Source organism: Rhinatrema bivittatum, chromosome 3 (assembly GCF_901001135.1).
Source record: "Rhinatrema bivittatum chromosome 3, aRhiBiv1.1, whole genome shotgun sequence".
NCBI lineage: Eukaryota > Metazoa > Chordata > Amphibia > Gymnophiona > Rhinatrematidae > Rhinatrema > Rhinatrema bivittatum.
This window is the reverse complement of record NC_042617.1, coordinates 124,304,160-124,322,051: the sequence shown is the minus strand read 5'-3', so window position 1 is coordinate 124,322,051 and position 17,892 is coordinate 124,304,160. Positions and strand designations below refer to the sequence as shown.

The window sequence follows — 17,892 nt, the reverse complement described above, 5'->3', positions numbered from 1 at the left end:
CCTTCTTTAGGCCGTTCTGCAGGAATTCCAAAATCGCAGGAATTTTGACTGAGCGTGGTATGATGGCACGGTCCTCGCACCAGGCTTCGAATACTCTCCAAATCCTTATGTATGTTAGGGATGTGGAGAACCTGCGTGCTCGGAGTAGGGTGTCAATTACTGCCCCCGAGTATCCGCTCTTCCTCAGGCAAGTCCTCTCAATGGCCAGACCGTAAGAGAGAATCAAGCTGGATCCTCATGGAGGATCGGTCCCTATTGGAGCAGGTCTCTGTGTGGAGGTAGTGGAAGGGGTCTCCCTGTCAGCAGTCTTCGCATGTCTGCGTACCACGGTCTTCTTTGCCAGTCCGGGGCCACTAGAAGTACTGGTCCCCTGTGGTGTTCTATCTTGTGGATGACTGCGCCCAATAGGAGCCACGGCGGGAAGGCGTATAACAGAGTCTCCGGTGGCCAGGTCTGTACCAGGGTATCGATTCCCTGGGACTGGGGTTCCCGCCTGCGGCTGAAGAAACTGGGCACTTGGGCGTTGGACCGGTTTGCCAGGAGGTTCATGGTTGGTGTTCCCCAACTGTTTACTATCAATTGAAGTGCTGTGGTCGACAGCCTCCATTCTCCTGGGTCTAGACATTCTCTGCCGAGGTAAACCGCAGCAACGTTGTCTTTCCCCACAATGTGGATGGCCGAGATCTCTTGAAGGTTCGCTTCCGCCCATGACATTAGGAGGTCTATTTCCAGAAACACCTGTTGGCTTCTGGTTCCTCCCTGACGGTTGATGTAGGCCATTGTTGTGGCGTTGTCAGACATTACTCTGACCGCTTCGTCTCAGAGTCTGTAACTGAACCGTAGGCAGGCTAGTCTGACTGCCCGGGCTTCTAGGCGATTGATGTTCCATCCCAACTCTTCTTTGTTCCATTGCCCTTGGGCGGTTAAGCTCCTGGCAGTGTGCTCCCCAACCTCGTAGGCTGGCATCCGTGGTAAGCAGGATCCAGGTTGGTGAGGATAGTCTCGTTCCCTGGCTCAGATGGCCTTCTTGTACCCACCATCGTAGTTGGGTCCGAACTCTGTCCAGGAGCTGAAGACGAATGGTGTAGTTCTGGGATAGTGGATTCCATTGTGATAGTAGTGAACGTTGTAGGGGTCTCATGTGAGCTCGTGCCCATGGCACTATTTCCAGTGTGGATGCCATGAGGCCGAGGACTTGTAGGTAGTCCCATGCTGTGGGGCGAAGTTCGCTCAACAGGGTTCGTAACTGGGTCATCCATTTTGATCTCCTTGTCGGTGTCAGGATGACCTTGTCTTGTTTGGTGTCGAACCGGACTCCCAAGTATTCTAGAGATTGGGAGGGCTGCAGGCAGCTCTTTGTTTGTGTTGACCACCCACCCAAGGCTCTCCAGTAGAGTTTTGACTCTGTTGGTTACCTGGTGGCTTTCTTCTGGGGATTTCTCCCTGATCAGCCAATCGTCTAGATAAGGGTGCACGCGGATTCCTTCCTTCCTCGGTGTTGCTGCCGCCACCACCACTATGATTTGGTGAACGTCCGGGGTGCAGTGGCTAACCCAAATGGTAGTGCCAGAACTGGTAGTGCCGGTCCAGGATAGAGAAGCGTAGAAAACGCTGATGCTCTTGAAGAATCGGAATATGTAGGTAGGCTTCCGACAGATCCAGGGATGTAAGGAACTCTCCCGGTTGTATCGCCCTTATTACTGAGCGTAGGGTTTCCATGCGGAAGCGAGGAATCTTCAGGTGACTGTTGACCGCCTTGAGGTCCAGGATGGGTCTGAACGTTCCTTCTTTCTTGGGGACGATAAAATAGATGGAATAATGTCCAGTATTTATTTGTTGTGGAGGCACCTGTGTTATAGCCTCTAAGGCTAGCAATCTGGTCACTGTAGCTTTCACTGCCATCCTCTTGGAAGGGTCGTGGCAGGGGGATTCCACAAACCTGTCCGGACGGGGGTGGTGGAAATCCAGGTAACATCCCTCCCGAATGATGGATAGGACCCACTTGTCCGAAGTTATCTTGACCCATCTTTGGTAGAATAGGGCAAGTCTGCCCCTCCTATGGCTTCTTTCTTTGGACGGGTCGGCTGATTTTCATTGTGGGGTGCAGCTGGGGCCTGGGCCCGAACTGGCTCCCCTTTTGTTGTGCTTGTTCCGAAAGGACTGGCTTTGGCCTGCGAGGCGGGCCACTTGATATGTGCTTCTATATGGGTTGAAGCGCTGTGATCCTCTGCCCCTGGATGTTCGGGGGAAGGATCACTGGTTTCTCTTATTCCTGTCCTCCGGTAGCCGCGGCAGTGGGGACTCGCCCCATTTGTTGGCTAGTTTCTCTAGTTCGCTTCCGAACAGGAGTGTTCCCTTGAAAGGCATCCTTGTGAGTCTCGTTTGGAGGATGCGATGGCCGACCAGTTTCGGAGCCAGAGTTGTCTTCTGGCTGCCACGGCGGATGACACTCCTCTAGCTGCGGTGCGCACCAGATCAGAAGCGGCGTCCGCGAGGAATGATACTGCTGGTTCCAGGGCCTCCCCAGGAGTGTTGTTCCTGGTCTGTGATAAGCAGGCGCGTGTCACCACGGCATAGCAGGCCGCGATCTGTAAAGACATAGCAGAGACGTCAAAGGACTGTTTGAGGATAGATTTCAGACATCTGTCTTGAGCATCCTTGAGTGCTGCTCCTCCCTCCACCTGGATAGTAGTGCACTTCGAGACCATGCAGACCATGGCATCCACTTTAGGACATGCCAGGAGATCTTTGGTGGCTAGTTCCAGAGGGTACATGGCTGCCAGAGCCCCCCCCCCCCCCCCTTTGAACGTATTTTCCGGGGCATCCTATTCCAGGTCAATTAGCTGTTGGATAGCTTGTAATATTGGGAAATGATGGGAGGTCTGATGGAGTCCCTCTAGTAGGGGGTTCGTCTTAGGTTCCCCTGAGGCACTTGTGCCCAGGAGAGCAAGCTCTTATAAGCTGTGTGTGACCAGGTCTGGAAGCTCGTCCTTGGAGAAGAAGCGTCTCATTCTTCGGTGGGGCTCTGTCCCCAGAGGGAGTTCCCCTTCCTCCAGGGGTTCTGAATCCTCATCCGAGTTGTCCGTGTCCCCGAAGGTGGAGCTTCTGGGCAGTGGGATCACTTCCCTGGGCATAGAGGGTCCCTGGATGTTGAGGTCCTCTGCTGGAGCTTGTGGCCGTATTATAGGAGGCCCCAGTTGCATGTGGACGAAGGTATGCAGACCTTTGAAGAATTCCACCCAGGAGATAGAGGCTGGGTCTAGACTAAGGGGTGCCGTGTCCCTAGAGAACTCCATTTGAGGGCAGGTCCCGCTGTGCAATGCTAGGTCCGGCGTATTGCTCGAGAGGCTGGAACCCGGTATCGGCTGAGGAGGGCCATGAGTTGGATCCCCTAGGGCTCCATCGCACAGTATACACAGGGGCGTGGCCTCCTCATGTTGTGCAGCTCTAATGTGGCATGCTGGGCAAAGGCCCTGAGCCTTGAGTTTCTTTTCCGTTGGTGCCATGGCTTGCGCGCGTAAAATACAGTTGTGCGCTCCGGTGCGTCGAAGTTGTGCGCGTAGGTTTGGTGCACATTCAGGGAGATGTGCACGCTGTTGTGCGCACCGATCGAAATTATGCGCCCGCACAGTAAGTACGTGGCTATGCGCGTCGCTTGTGCACATGGTACTTGGGCGTGCGACATTGTGCGCACAAGGTATTTGTGCGCACGGCTTGCCTCTGTGCTCACGGATCAGAACAGCGGACAGGGCGGCGAACAGATCAAAATGGTGACGGCGACCACGCGGACAATATGGTGACCACCTCGGAGGGTCTCCACGTGGGAGGACCCTCAGATCTGACCGGGGGTCTAGCTCTGCTAGGGCAGATCAACCCGGTGGCACTGGTCCCGGCTGGCGACCTGTGCGACTCCTCGAGCTTCGGAGACTGGAGACTTTTAAATAGATTTCTACCTTACCTTGTCTCTGCGCTTCCCGGTCTCATTCCGGGTGGACTCCAGCTGCGGGGGGAGAGGGAAAATACTTTCACCGCCGCGCGCGAAGTTGCACTCGCTGTCTCTCAGCCTCACCCGATGTCGGTGGCTAGGTCCCCGTCGAGGGTTGGCCGCCAGACCGAGGCTTATCTCAGAGGGATCGCGGAAATCACCTCGGAATTCTCAACTGGGGGAGAGACCCAATGGGTGTCACCGCAGGAGAGCGGGGCTCGTCTGTAGAGGTAAAATTTCTTCTTATTTTGGTTTTCTTTGGTAAAATTACTCTAACGCTGTGCGAGCATGCATACAGTCCCTAACTGCTATGGAGACGGAAAATACTGAAGAGCTGCACTTCCTGCAGGGGTATATGTACTAGGGCTGACGTAAGATTGAAATCTGATCCGTCTCCTACTGCTATCAGGAGTAAACTATACCCATTGGTCCTGAGTCCATCTGCTACACGCTAGGAAATTACCCTTTCAAACACCAGAACTAGGAGACATTCCATGAAACTAGCAGCCAACATATTTAAAACAAATCATAGGAAGTATTTTTTCATTTGGCTCACAATCAAGCTAAGGAATCTGTTTGCTTGAGGACATGGTTGAAAGTAATTAACAGTGTGGTTCAAAAACAGATTGGCCAAGCTCCCGAAGGAAAATTTCAAAAACAGTTGTTAGCCAGGCAGACTTAGGAAAGACAGTGCTCATTCCTGGAAGTGAGATACTATTGGAAATTTACGGATAACTCGTGGTCCAGATTGACCTCTATCAGATACAGAATGCTGGCTCAATGGACCTTCGTCTGACCCAGTGTAGCACTTCTTATGTTCTTATAAAAGTCAGATTTTTCTCAAAGAAAAGAAAGCACACAATACTATTCAGAAACAGTACATAAACATCTACCAGCCTCAAAGGCAGCGAAAAATAAACTCTAGCTAACATGCAGGCCGATTCAGTAAACCGTGCGGGAGAGCCGGTGCTCCTGGGCACGCGATTCAGTATGCAAATGAGGGCCCGCAGTAAAAAGGAGGCGCTAGGGACACTAGCGCGTCCCTAGAGCCTCCTTATTGGCAGAAGCGGCAGCTGTCAGTGGGTTTGACAGCAGACGCTTAATTTTATCTGCGTCTTTTGTCAAACCCGCTGACAGCCACGGGTTTGGAACACGTACGCTGGCAAAATTGAGCATCCATCTTCCAACCTGTGGGCAGATTTTTTTTTTTTTTTTAAGATTTTTTTTAATTTTTTTTTATTTTTAGGGCCTCCAACTTAATATCGCTATGATATTAAGTCAGAGGGTGTACAGAAAAGCTGTTTTTTCTGCTTTTCTGTACACTTTCCTGCTGCCGGCCGAAATTACCTCCTGCCTTTGGGCAGGCGTTAATTTCTGAGAGTAAAATGTGTGGCTTGGCTGCACATTTTATTTTCTGTATCGAGCAGGACTAACTAATAGGCTCATCAATATGCATTTGCATGTTGAGCGCGCACTATTAGTTTCGGGGGGGATTGGATGCACGTTTTCCACGCGCTATTACCCCTTACTTTATAAGGGGTAATAATAGCTCGTCGAAAACACGCGTCCAAACGGTGGCTAACAGTGCACCGTACTGAATTGGCCTAATGGACAGTATGAGGTCAATATTCAAAGACATTCAGATGTATAACTTACAAGTTATCCATTTAAATGGCAAGTTTCTGTATATTCAGCCCCTTTTCCAACTAGATTTTAACCAGATAAGTTATTATCTGGTTAATATCTATTCAGATTTAAAAAAAAAAAAAAAAAAAAAAAGAGGCATGGTGTGAGTTTTGGGGAGGAAATAAGTTATCTGACTAACTTAGCCAATTTTTTTTTTATTATTATTACAAGCTAAGCTAATCAGATAACTTTAGACCTGCTTTAGAGCAGCTCTAAATTTATCCAGCATTCTGTGGCCGGATAACTTCCTATTTAACCGGATATCTTCAAAAGACATCAGCTAAGTAGCGCTTTTAACAACAACAAAAAAATAGAAAAGAAACTACAGCCCCATTTAGTGCCTACCACCAAGTTTGAAATATATCCTATCAGCTGTCCACTTAACACCCCCTAATCCCTTCGTAAATTAAAAAAAAAAAAAATGCTCCAGGGTCGGCTGTTGCCCACCCCTCCCCACTCCCATCCATCATTCAAACTATATTGAATCTGCTACTGCCTCCCACCTCATCCCCCGCCAGATTAAAGTGCTTCAGTGCTTTTCTACAACTCTCTCCCCCCAACCATCAGACCCTATTTCCACCGGAAGTGGGTTATAACTTACCCACTCCTAGTGTGTTCCAGTAATAAGCTGCGTTGTAAGCATGAACTGCACACAGTTTACATTTCCAGTGCTAGAACATTAACAGTTTATGAGAGGCTTCTAAGAAAACTAAAAAGGATTGGGATAGGAGGCGATGTCCTTTTGTGCTCTGCAAACTGGTTAAAAGACAGGAAACAGTGAGTAGGATTAAATGCTATGTTTTCACAGTGGAAAGAGGTAAACAGTGGAGTGCCTCAAGGATTTGTACTTGGACCAGTGCTTTTTAATATATTTATAAATGATCAGGAAAGAGGTACGATGAGTGAAGTGATCAAATTTGCAGATGACAAAATTATTCAAAGTAATTAAATCACAAGCTGATTGTATTAAATTACAAAGTGCTTCTCTGCATGCCCATTGCACCCCCCCTCTCAATCTTCCCCCCAAACCCTAACAATATGTTGAGAGTGGGGTATGACTTACTCACTCCCAGTGCGCGCCAGTGCAAATTCTTTGATAACAAAATCTGCCATCCTGGGTCAGACAAAGCCCAGTATCCTGTCTCCAACAGCGATCAATCCAAGTCACAAGTACCTGGCAAGTACCCAAAATTAAATAAATCCCATGCTACTAATGATAGCAACAATCAGTGGCTACTCCCTATTGATTTAACAGTTTACGGACTTCTCCTCTAGGAACTCATCCAACCCTTTTTTGAACCCAGCTACACTAGCTGCCTTAACCACATTCTCTGGCAATAAATTCCTGAGCTTAAATGTGCGTTAAGTGAAAAATAATTTTCTCTGATTAGTTTTAAATGTGCTACTTGCTTATTTCATGGAGTGCACCTAGTCCTTCTATTATCCGAAAGGGTAAATAACTGTTTCACATTTACCCCTTCAAGTCCGTTCATGATTTTGTAGTTCTCTATCATATCCCCCCGTCAGCTGTCTCTCTTCTCCAAGCTGAACAGCCCTAACCTCTCTAGCCTTTCCTCACAGGGGAGCCGTTCCATACCTTTTACCATTTTGGTCGCCCTTCTCTGTACTTTCTCCAGTGCAACTATATCTTTTTTGAGATGCGGCAACCAAAATTGCACACAATATTCAATGTGCAATCTAACCATTGATTGATACAGAGACATTATGACATCCTCCTTTTTGTCATTCTTTTCCTAATAATTCCTAACATTCAGGTCTATCCAGTAAAGTGCAGCCGCGTTTACCCCGCTCCTAACCCGCGTTCTACTCACTTTCCAGCCGTGTTAGCCCTTCCTGCGATCCACAACCCCCTTTAACCTACCCTTACCGCGTCCTTAAATCCCCGGGCAACCCCTTCCGCACGCGGCATGTATATTGCATGCAAACGAGCGAATTAGCTATTCCCTAGCATCCAGTAACCCGCGCCCCGACTATCGCTATTTTACCCTGCCGTTTTGCCGCGCGTTTAACCTGCTAACTTACCGCCTACCCTTACCCCTGCGTTAGAGGCAGGGGTAAGGGTAGGCGGCAAGCTTTCCTCCAGCCCCCGCTCACCTGCCCTGGCCGCGTCCATGGATGCTGGTCTCCGGGGCAGCCCCAGTCCTCTCCCCTCCTCCCGAAGCAAACAAAAAGCGAAAAAAAATTGCAAGAGAGAGACGGGAGAGGACGGGCAATCCTACGCTCGGCGACTTACTTTTGCAGCTCCCCTCCGGACATCGTGGCTTCCCCCGTGCCAGTCCCCTCTCCCCTCCTCCCGAAGCAGGGTGCGAAAAGCAGTCTTGCTCCGGGAGGAGGGAAGAAGGGACTGGCAGTGTAAAGTGACGAAGCAGCGAAGCGACTTACTTTTTGCACCCCCCTCCGGACATCGGATGACCTCTCCTGCCTCCAGCTGCTCACGAAGATGGAGGCCTGCACGGCCGCTGAAGACATGACGTCACGACATTTGGCGTCACGGCATGTGACGTCACGTCTTCAGCGGCCGTGCAGGCCTCCATCTTCGCGAGCAGCTGGAGGCAGGAGAGGTCGTCCGATGTCCGGAGGGGCTGCAAAAAGTAAGTCGCTTCGCCGCTTCGTCGCTTTACACTGCCAGTCCCTTCTTCCCTCCTCCCGGAGCAAGGCTGCTTTTCGCACCCTGCTTCGGGAGGAGGGGAGAGCGGACTGGCAATCCCGACTTCCTGGTATCTGTCATTTCAAATGACATTTGAAATGACAGATACCAGCGTGGCCGTGAAGCGTTAGGCCCGCGCACCCAGGATACTGTATAGGCGCTCTATCCAGTAAAATGGGTTGCGCGGGCCTAACGCTTCACGGACGCTTCTTAGACGCAGCTTGCATTTGCAAGCTATTTACATACAGGATCAAGCGGTAGGTGAGCTGCACTGTGCGTGCGGCAACCGCGGGTGTGCCGGGCACTAAAGCAGCTCTTCCTACCGCTCGTTACTGGATAGACCTGATTATTTGCTATTTTGTCTGCTGCAGCACACTGAACCGATTATTTCAATGTAATATCAACTATGATGCCCAGATCTTTTTCGTGGGTGTTAACTCCTAAAATGGAACCTAAATCATGTAGCTACAAGCATGGGTTATTTTTTTCCTTGCACTTCTCCACATTAAATTTCATCTGCCATGTGGATGCCCAGTCTTCCAGTCTCGCAAGTTCCTCCTGCATTTTATCATAATCCCCTTGTGATTTAACTACTCTGAATAATTGTGTCATCTGAAAATGTGATCACCTCACTCGTTGTACCCCTTTCCAGATCACTTATAAATATATTAAAAAGCATTGGTCTCAGTACAGATCTCTGAGGCATTCCACTGTTTACCTTTTTCCATTGTGAAAACATAGCATTTAATCCTTCTCTTTTCCTGTTTTTAACCAGTTTGCAAACCCAAAAGGACATCATCTCTTATCCCATGACTTTTTAGTTCTTAGAAGCCTCTCATGCGGGACTTTGTCGAACACCTTCTGAAAATCCAAACACAACACAGCTACTGGTTCAGCTTTATCCACATTTATTCATACCTTTAAAAAAAATATGTAGCAGATTTGTGAGACAAGACATCTCTTGGGTAAATCATGTTGGTTGAGTCCCATTAAACCATGTCTATTTATATGTTCTGTGATTTTATTTTTTATAATAATTTCCACTATTTTTCCAGGCACTGAAGTCAGGCTCACAGGTCTAAATAGTTTTCTGGAGCCCTTTTGAAATATTGGGATTCCATTGGCTACCTCCTAGGCTTCAAGTACAACAGTTAATTTTAATGACAGGTTACAAATTACTTGTTATACGTCTGAAATTTCATTTTGGAGTTCTTTCACAACCCTGGGGTGTATACCATCTGGCCCAGGTGATTTACTACTCTTCAGTTTGTCAATCTGGCCCACTACATCTTCCAGATTCAGCATGATTTGACTCAGTTCATCTCATTCGTCACCCTTGAAAACTTTCTCCGGAATGGGTATTTCCCCAACATCCTCATTTGTAAACAATCATGCTTTCTTCAATTCAGATACTGCTTTTGTCTCTACCACTTCCACTGGGAGGCTATCCCAGGCATCCACCACCCTCTCTGTAAAGACATTTTTCCTAAGATTATACCTGAGGCTACCCCCTTTCAACCTCATCGCATGACCCCCTCATTCTAGATCCTCCTTTCCATTGAAAAAAGCTCACCTCCTGTGCCAGAAATCTTTGAGATATATTAATGTCTCTATTATATCTCCCCTATCTTGCCTTTCCTCTAGAACAGAGGTTCCTAACCTGTCCTGGGGGACCCATAGCCAGCTGAGTTTTTTGGATATCTGAAATGAATATGCATGAAATAGATTTGCATATTCTGCCTCCTTTGCATGCAAATTTATCTTATGTATATTTATTGTGGAAATCCTGAAAACCTGATTGGCTGGGGCTCCCCCAAAACAGATTTGAGAACCACTGCTCTAAAGTATACATGTTTATATCTTTAAGTCTAACCCCATACGCTTTAGAACGAAGACCACTGACCATTTTAGTAGTCATCCTCTAGACAGACTACATCATATTTATATCCTTTTGAAGGTATGGTCTCCAAAACTGTACACAGTATTCCAAGTGAGGTCTTACTAGGGACCTATAAAGGGGCAATACCTTTTGACACTGTCTTTTGGTGCAATGTTATAAGGCAGATTATTTAATAGTCTCATTTTTGTACTGGGTTGACCTTGCACTTTTGATCACCTAGTTTCTATTTTTGGTATAACATTTAATGTAGAGATTACTTCCCTGATAATCTCGTTTTCCTTAGTGTATGCAGATGGACTCAAAACAAGTGGGTATAGTGTGCTCGTGCTAGCAGTTGGAGACGGATCTGACGTCAGCACGGGTACATATACCCCCGCAGGAAGTGCAGCAATTCAGTAATCTTCCTTGCAAAAGCTTTATGGATATATGTGTAACTGACCGATCGATTAAATGAACAGGATTACCCTGACCGATTGATAGTAGCTGGAGACCGCCAGTGTTCTCAACTGGAAGGCGTCGACACCCTGCAGGGTGGATGCCCTATATAAGAAAACATGGCTTACCTTGAGTCGGTGAATCCCCATGTATACCGGCAGCCGGGCGGGATGTTGAGGCCATCTGCATACACTAAGGAAAACGAGATTGTCAGGTAAGTAATCTCTACATTTCCTAGCGTGTAGCAGATGGACTCAAATCAAGTAGGATGTACAAAAGCTACTCCCGGACTGGGTGGGAGGCTGCCCGAGGTCCGTTCAGGATTGCCCTCGCAAATGCTGTGTCCTCCCTGGCCTGGACGTCCAGACGGTAGAATCTGGAGAAGGTATGGAGGGAGGACCACGTCGCCGCTTTACATATCTCTGCAGGCGACAGCATCCTAGTTTCTGCCCAAGAGGCCGCTTGAGCTCTGGTAGAGTGAGCCTTGACCCGTAGAGGTGGTGATTTTCCGCGTCTAAGTAGGCTGCCTTGATAACTTCTTTGATCCAGCAGGCGATGGTTGCCCATGAGGCCGCTTCCCCTTGCTTCTTCCCGCTGTGAAGGACGAACAGGTGGTCCGTCTTTCGTACTGCTTCTGACATTTCCAGGTGTCTAGACAGCAGCCTGCCGATATCGAGATGGCGTAGTATTCGACCTTTGTCCGACTTCTTCAAACCTTCCGTGGTAGGCAAGGATATGGTTTGGTTGAGGTGGAAGTGTGAGACTACTTTGGGTAAGAAGGAAGGAACCGTGCGAAGATGGATAGCCTCTGGAGTGATTCTGAGAAACGGATCACGGCAGGACAGCGCTTGTAGCTCCGAGATGCGGCGTGCTGAGCATACGGCCAGCAGGAACACCATCTTCAAGGTTAACAAACAGAGGGACAGGCCTCGAAGGGGTCTGAAGGCGGGTCCCGCTAGAAATTCCAAAACTAGGTTGAGGTTCCACAGGGGCACTGGCCACTTCAGTGGCGGGCGAATGTGTTTGACTCCTTTCAGGAAACGTGAAACGTCTGGGTGTGTGGCAATGCTGTTGCCGTCACTCCGGGGACCGTAGCAGGATAGCGCTGCCACTTGAACCTTGATGGAATTGAGGGACAGACACTTCTGAAGTCCGTCTTGCAGGAAATCCAAAATGATAGGGATCTTAGCGGCATGGGGATTGGTGCCGTGAGTTTCGCACCAGGCTTCAAATACTCTCCAGATCCTTATATATGTTAGTGATGTGGAGAACTTGCGTGCTCGGAGGAGTGTATCTATTACCGGCCCCGAGTATCCTCTTTTCTTCAGTCTAGCCCTCTCAATGGCCAGACCGTAAGAGAGAATTGAGCTGGATCCTCGTGGAGGATGGACCTTGCCGCAGCAGGTCCCTGTGTGGAGGCAGGGGTAGTGGATTCCCTGCCAGCAGTCTTCTCATGTCTGCGTACCAGGGTCTTCTTGACCAGTCCGGGGCCACTAGAAGAACTAGGCCTCTATGCCGCTGAATCTTTGGAAAAACGCTCAGCGAGCGTGAGGTAGCTCCAAACTGCTTTGGAGACGGAAATTACTGAATTGCTGCACTTCCTGCGGGGGTATATGTACCCGTGCTAACGTCAGATCCGTCTCCAACTGCTAGCACGAGCACACTATACCCACTTGTTTTGAGTCCATCCTCTACACGCTAGGAAAGGTTTGTTTCATTTTATTTATTTTACTGTATTTTAAACAACTTACACACCAAGGTTTTCCCCGGCAAATTTTTTGCTTATAGTTTTCTATGTTGCATTTGTCATAATTTATGTCCTTCTCTTTCACCAGCACAAGGTTCAAATCTTAATTTCATCACTTAATGGACCAAACTTTAGTCCAAATCTGAAAAATGTATGCAGTTCAATGGGAATAACATGGAGTTGTCCTCTTCTATTCTTTGATACTTGCCTGCTCAGAACCAAAATCAGATTTTTAAGCTGTTGATTGTTTAGGATGGTGAAATTTAAACTTACCTGTTTAATAGTTATTTATTAAATTTAATATACCACTTATAATTATAAAAATGAAGAGGTTCACAAAATAAAAATCAAATCCATAACATTCATAAGAAATATTACACAAACAAAAACAGTCCATAGTATATACAATTAAAAAAAAAAAAAAAAAAACCTGTCTAAAAGCACAATCAGCAACCAATGAAACAGGAGATAATTCTATTATTGACATTAAGTAGCTTCTGGAGATCTCTCTAGAACCTCATGCCTAACATTTCATTAATTATTAAAGGCCTAGTTAACAACCATGTTTTTAACAGTTTTTAGAATTGTCTTTCCTTTTCCTTTTGACCTGCCAAACCAGTCCAGACAAATGGGTTATATCCCCCTGCCAGCCAATGAAGATGGAGAGAAAAAGCTCTAAGCTGACGTCATTTCTCTTGAAGGTATCTTGTGCTACATCTTCAGCTATTCTTTATCCTATGTCAAAGCTAAGACAACAGGAGGCAGATCACCACAACAAAAACCTGATGCAGTCAAATAAACCTTCACTCCATGGTCATTGACCCAGGAATAAGATAATCTCTACACCAAGGTCATGATTAGGCCAACTTTGGGACACTGTTATACGAGTATAAATTATATTGACGTGATAGTGCAAATCAAATCGGTAGAGGGGTGGAATTAAATGTTAAAAAAAAAAAAAGGGCAGAGTCAAGCATGATAAAAATCCTGCAGGAAATAAATACAAAATGCACTATGGAATCCTTATGGATAGAAATTCCATGTGTGATGGGTTAGAGCATAACAGTGGATTTATACTACTGGCCACCTGGCAAAAATGAAGAAACAAACTGACATACTAGCTGAGATTTAAAAAAAACATATTTGTCAGCACAATAATAATGAGGTTAAGTTTCTTTTTTTTTTTTTTCAAAATAGTTTTTATTAACCGGGGTGGCAGAGACAACCAGCAATAACACCATAAAAACTTGTAAAACACAGTACTTAAGCACATGATTACAACAGTGCAAACAGTGTAAAATCAACAAGAACTCATCACATTGCCCATCCCAATTTTCCTTCCCCCCCCCCTAGTTCCCCCCTCCCGAAACCCGATCCCCCTACCCCAAACACCACTCATCCATCCAGCATTCATACCTTACTTCCCCCCCCCTCCCTTTCCCCTTCACTTTAGAGGACCAATTTAGAGTATACCCATTGCGACACAGTTCCTCCTGCAACGATTTAGGAAGAGCAGCAAAACAAATGTCCCAACAGGCACAGTACATTGGGTCGGGCCGCCTCCTGCCTGCCAGGTAGTCCAGTCGTTCCATTTGTGCTAGAGAGGCCATTCTCCCAAACCAGGCGTCTAGTGTAGGCGCAAGCAATGGCTCTGTCCAATCAGCCAGGATAGTGCGACATGCCATCAAAACAGCTACCCTCTCAAATCAGGCCTTAGCACAGCTGCCAGGTAGATTTCGAGAGGACATACACGAAAGTAACATCCAGGCAGTGAGCCGCAGAGGCACACCTATGCATTTCCCCACCACCTCCAGCACTTCGTGCCAAAAGGGTTGGAGTAACGGGCAGGTAATCAGTCGGTGCACCAACGTACCATCAGCAGTTCCACATTTAATACAGGTAGGTGAGGTAGCCAACTTCATTTATTTATTTAACAGTTTTTTTGTTTTTTTTATACCGACCTTCATAGTAAATAACCATATCGGATCGGTTTACATTTAACAAAGGAAAACTTCATCTTGAACCGCCGAACATCATCGTAGTAAAGAGAATGAAGAAGCTTAAACTGAAGCTCCCGAAGACTGATATCAGGTAACAGTTTATATAGGTCTCGACACCAGCTAGACATCTGTCTCTCGGCGATCGGGGATTCCAAAACTGTAGACCACCGAACAGCCATACGGCGAACGGGAGCAGCATCACCAAGCTTCTGTCCCAGTCTCTTCCAACTGGTGATGGTGTTCTGGAGATACGCAGTATCAAAAATGTGATTGGCGAACCGTATTTCAGCTTCAAGCTCCAGACGTGTCCAAGCAAAGGCAGTCAGGTAGTGGCGGGCCTGGAGAAAAGCAAAAAATTGCTTGGTAGGCAATTGGAAGGTCCACGCCAGCGTAGCAAAGTCCAACAAAGTACCTGAAACAGGATCATACATATGAAAGGCAAACAGCACCCCCTGCTCTGCCCATTGACGAAATACTGGTCTGCATTCACGCCCAGGGAGAAATTCCACATTATTCAAAAAGGGAAGCAGTAGAGATCGCCCTCCCGATAATTTATACTTTTTCCGCATCCATCTCCACGCTTTGATACAGGGGGTTAGGAGAACTGTAGGATAATATGCTACCCGGCGCTGATCCACCCTCATTTGAATGAGGTTCAGCGGGGACCCAGGGGTAGACATACGCCCCAGCATCCCTGCATCGCAGTAACGATAGGACCCCGTTAACCATTCCCCCACGAACCTCATTTGACAGGCCACATTATAAAGCCTGAAATCCGGCAAATTCAGCCCCCCACACTCTCGCGGATATTCCTTAGCCACATATGCTAATCGTGCGCGTTTCCCTCGCCATAAGAAATTTTGAATGGCAGACCGTAGGCGGCGCACCTCGGCTACTGTCAGCCAGCAAGGGAGCATGTGTAAAAAATACAAAAGTTTTGGCACCAACACCATCTTTACCAGGGCACTCCTGCCAAAAAACGAGAGGGGCAACATTTTCCACATCCCCAACTGAGCCTGGAATTTGGCAATGCAGGGGGCTATATTTAAGGAGTGCAGCTGCCTTAAGTCCCTCGGGATCACTACCCCCAAATACTTAATCTTGCCGGCGGCCCAACGAAAGGGAAACTCCCCTCCCCATGTAGCTGGAAGAGTCTCATGTAATGACAAGGCTTCCGATTTATCATAATTAATTTTGAGACCAGCAACCAATTGGAACCGATCAAATAAATGAATAATGGCTGGTACACTTGTACGCAGTTTCCCCACAAATAGTAACAGGTCATCTGCAAACATGGCCAGCTTCAGGGGATCCCCATCCAGACTAATACCACTAATGGCTTTTGCACGCCGTATGCAAATGGCCAAGGGCTCCAGCGCCATAACAAATAACACAGGAGATAGGGGGCACCCCTGTCGCACCCCCCTGGAGATCGGAAAAGCCGCAGTGGGCAGGCCATTAATTAAGATAGTGGCGCTAGGGCATTGGTAGAGTACCTGTAGCCATTTTAGATATGCCCCCGAGAAGCCATATTTTTGCAACACCCAGAACAGGTACTCCCAGGAAAGCGAATCAAACGCTTTTTCTGCGTCCAAGCTCAGGATCAATGCTTCAGCCTCAGCCTGATAACTTAACGCAGCTATTAAGCGCCGTACATTCCTCACCCCCTGACGACCCTGGATGAACCCAGTTTGGTCCTCATGAATGATACTCGGCAGGACGGTAGACACCCTGGCAGCTAAAACAGAAGCCAATATTTTAACATCCACGTTTAGCAACGAGATTGGGCGGTAAGAGCCCACCTCCGCAGGGTCTTTCCCGGGCTTAGGGAGAACTACGATGACTGATTGATTGGAGGCTGGCGCTATGTTACCAGTATGTAGTAAATCAGCATAAGCTTGCACAGGCTCAAGCACCCCAAAACTCAGAATTTTATAATACTCAGACCCCAGCCCATCGAGGCCCGCCGCTTTGCCCAGTTGAAGCTTTTTGATAACCGCATAGATTTCTTGGGTAGTTATTGGACTATTCAGCATCTCTAAATGGTCTAGAGTTAATTGCGGCCAAGGTAAGTCTGCAAACATCTGATCTGCGAGTCCCTTATCCATTGGCTGCGAGGCATATAGGGTCGTGTAATATTCTAAAAACCGGAAAAACCGGTTCGCTATTCCGTTAGGAGTTGTTTGGTGCACCCCATTCCTATCTTTAATTCCCACAATCGAGGCACGCTGACCTCGAGGTCTGACCAGGTGGGACATAAGCCGACTGGCTCAGTTGCCGTACTTATACAGCTGGTATCGGTAAAATCTAAGGGATTTAGAAGCCCGCTGATGGAACAGGCTATTTAAAGCTTCCCGCACCCGATCCAATTGGGCTTTAGTATCCTCAGACAAAACCCCCATATGGGCACTTTGGGCCGCTTTAAGAACTCCCGTAAGCCTCAAAATTTCGGCGTTGCAGCGTCTATTTTACTTAGCCACATAAGCAATAATGGCCCCTCGCATGACCACTTTCCCCGCCTCCCACACAGTCGACGGGGTAACCTCCGGGGTCGTGTTATTTGCTACATAATCCTTCCAGCAGGCCTGCAGGTACCCATGAAATTCCTTGTCTAAGTAGAGATCGGGCCGCATGCACCAAGAGTGCGGGGGCCGAGCCGTTAACCCCCAATGAATAACCATGGTCACTGGGGCATGGTCAGATAACGAGATAGTCCCTATATTAGCTTCCTGTATTTTAGCAAAGCACTGATCTGAGACAAGCAAATAATCCAGCCTGGAATATACATTGTGCAGATGAGAAAAGTAAGTGAAATCTCGCTCTTGCGGGTGCAATACGCGCCAAATGTCCAGCAATTGGAGCTCGTGACACAGTAAGTTTACCCCCTCCTTACCCTCCCCTCGGGAAGTGAGCTTGGGGGGTGCGTGACGGTTTGCCACTATATTAAAGTCACAGCCCACTACGAGACTATAATCCGAAAACTCAGTCAGGAGATTGATTAGTGATACAAAAAACCCCTGGGAGTATATATTAGGGGCGTAAACAGCACAGAAAACAATACGTTGTTGGAACAAAGTGCCCGCCACCAGAACATATCGGCCCTCCACATCCTGGCAGATACGCTCCAGCTGAAACGGCAAATTTTTGTGAATAAGAATGGCAACTCTCCTTTGGCGCCTATTATAGGACGAATAATATGCTTGTCCCACCCAATCCCTTTTTAATTTTGCATGTTCCGCGTCCTCCAAATGCGTCTCTTGTAAGAGCGCCACTTGTGTTTTCATACGTTTGAATAATGCAAATAATTTGGTCCTCTTGATTGGGGAGTGGATACCGTCCACATTCATAGTAACAATTTTAACAGGCTCCATTACGTTATAGCAGTAATACAATCATTAGGAAAAAGGGGAGGGGGTAGCCGAAGCCGCCCAATCCACCTGCCTTGTTTGTTGGAATCCCTCCCGGCCTCCC

At 47.6% G+C, this 17,892-nt stretch overlaps 1 protein-coding gene across 1 annotated transcript in view; it reads right to left on the bottom strand.

The window, feature by feature from the left end:
* USP34 (ubiquitin specific peptidase 34) overlaps window positions 1-17,892 on the bottom strand; it is a 1,009,100-nt gene that overhangs the window by 723,838 nt on the left and 267,370 nt on the right. The window lies entirely within an intron of this gene.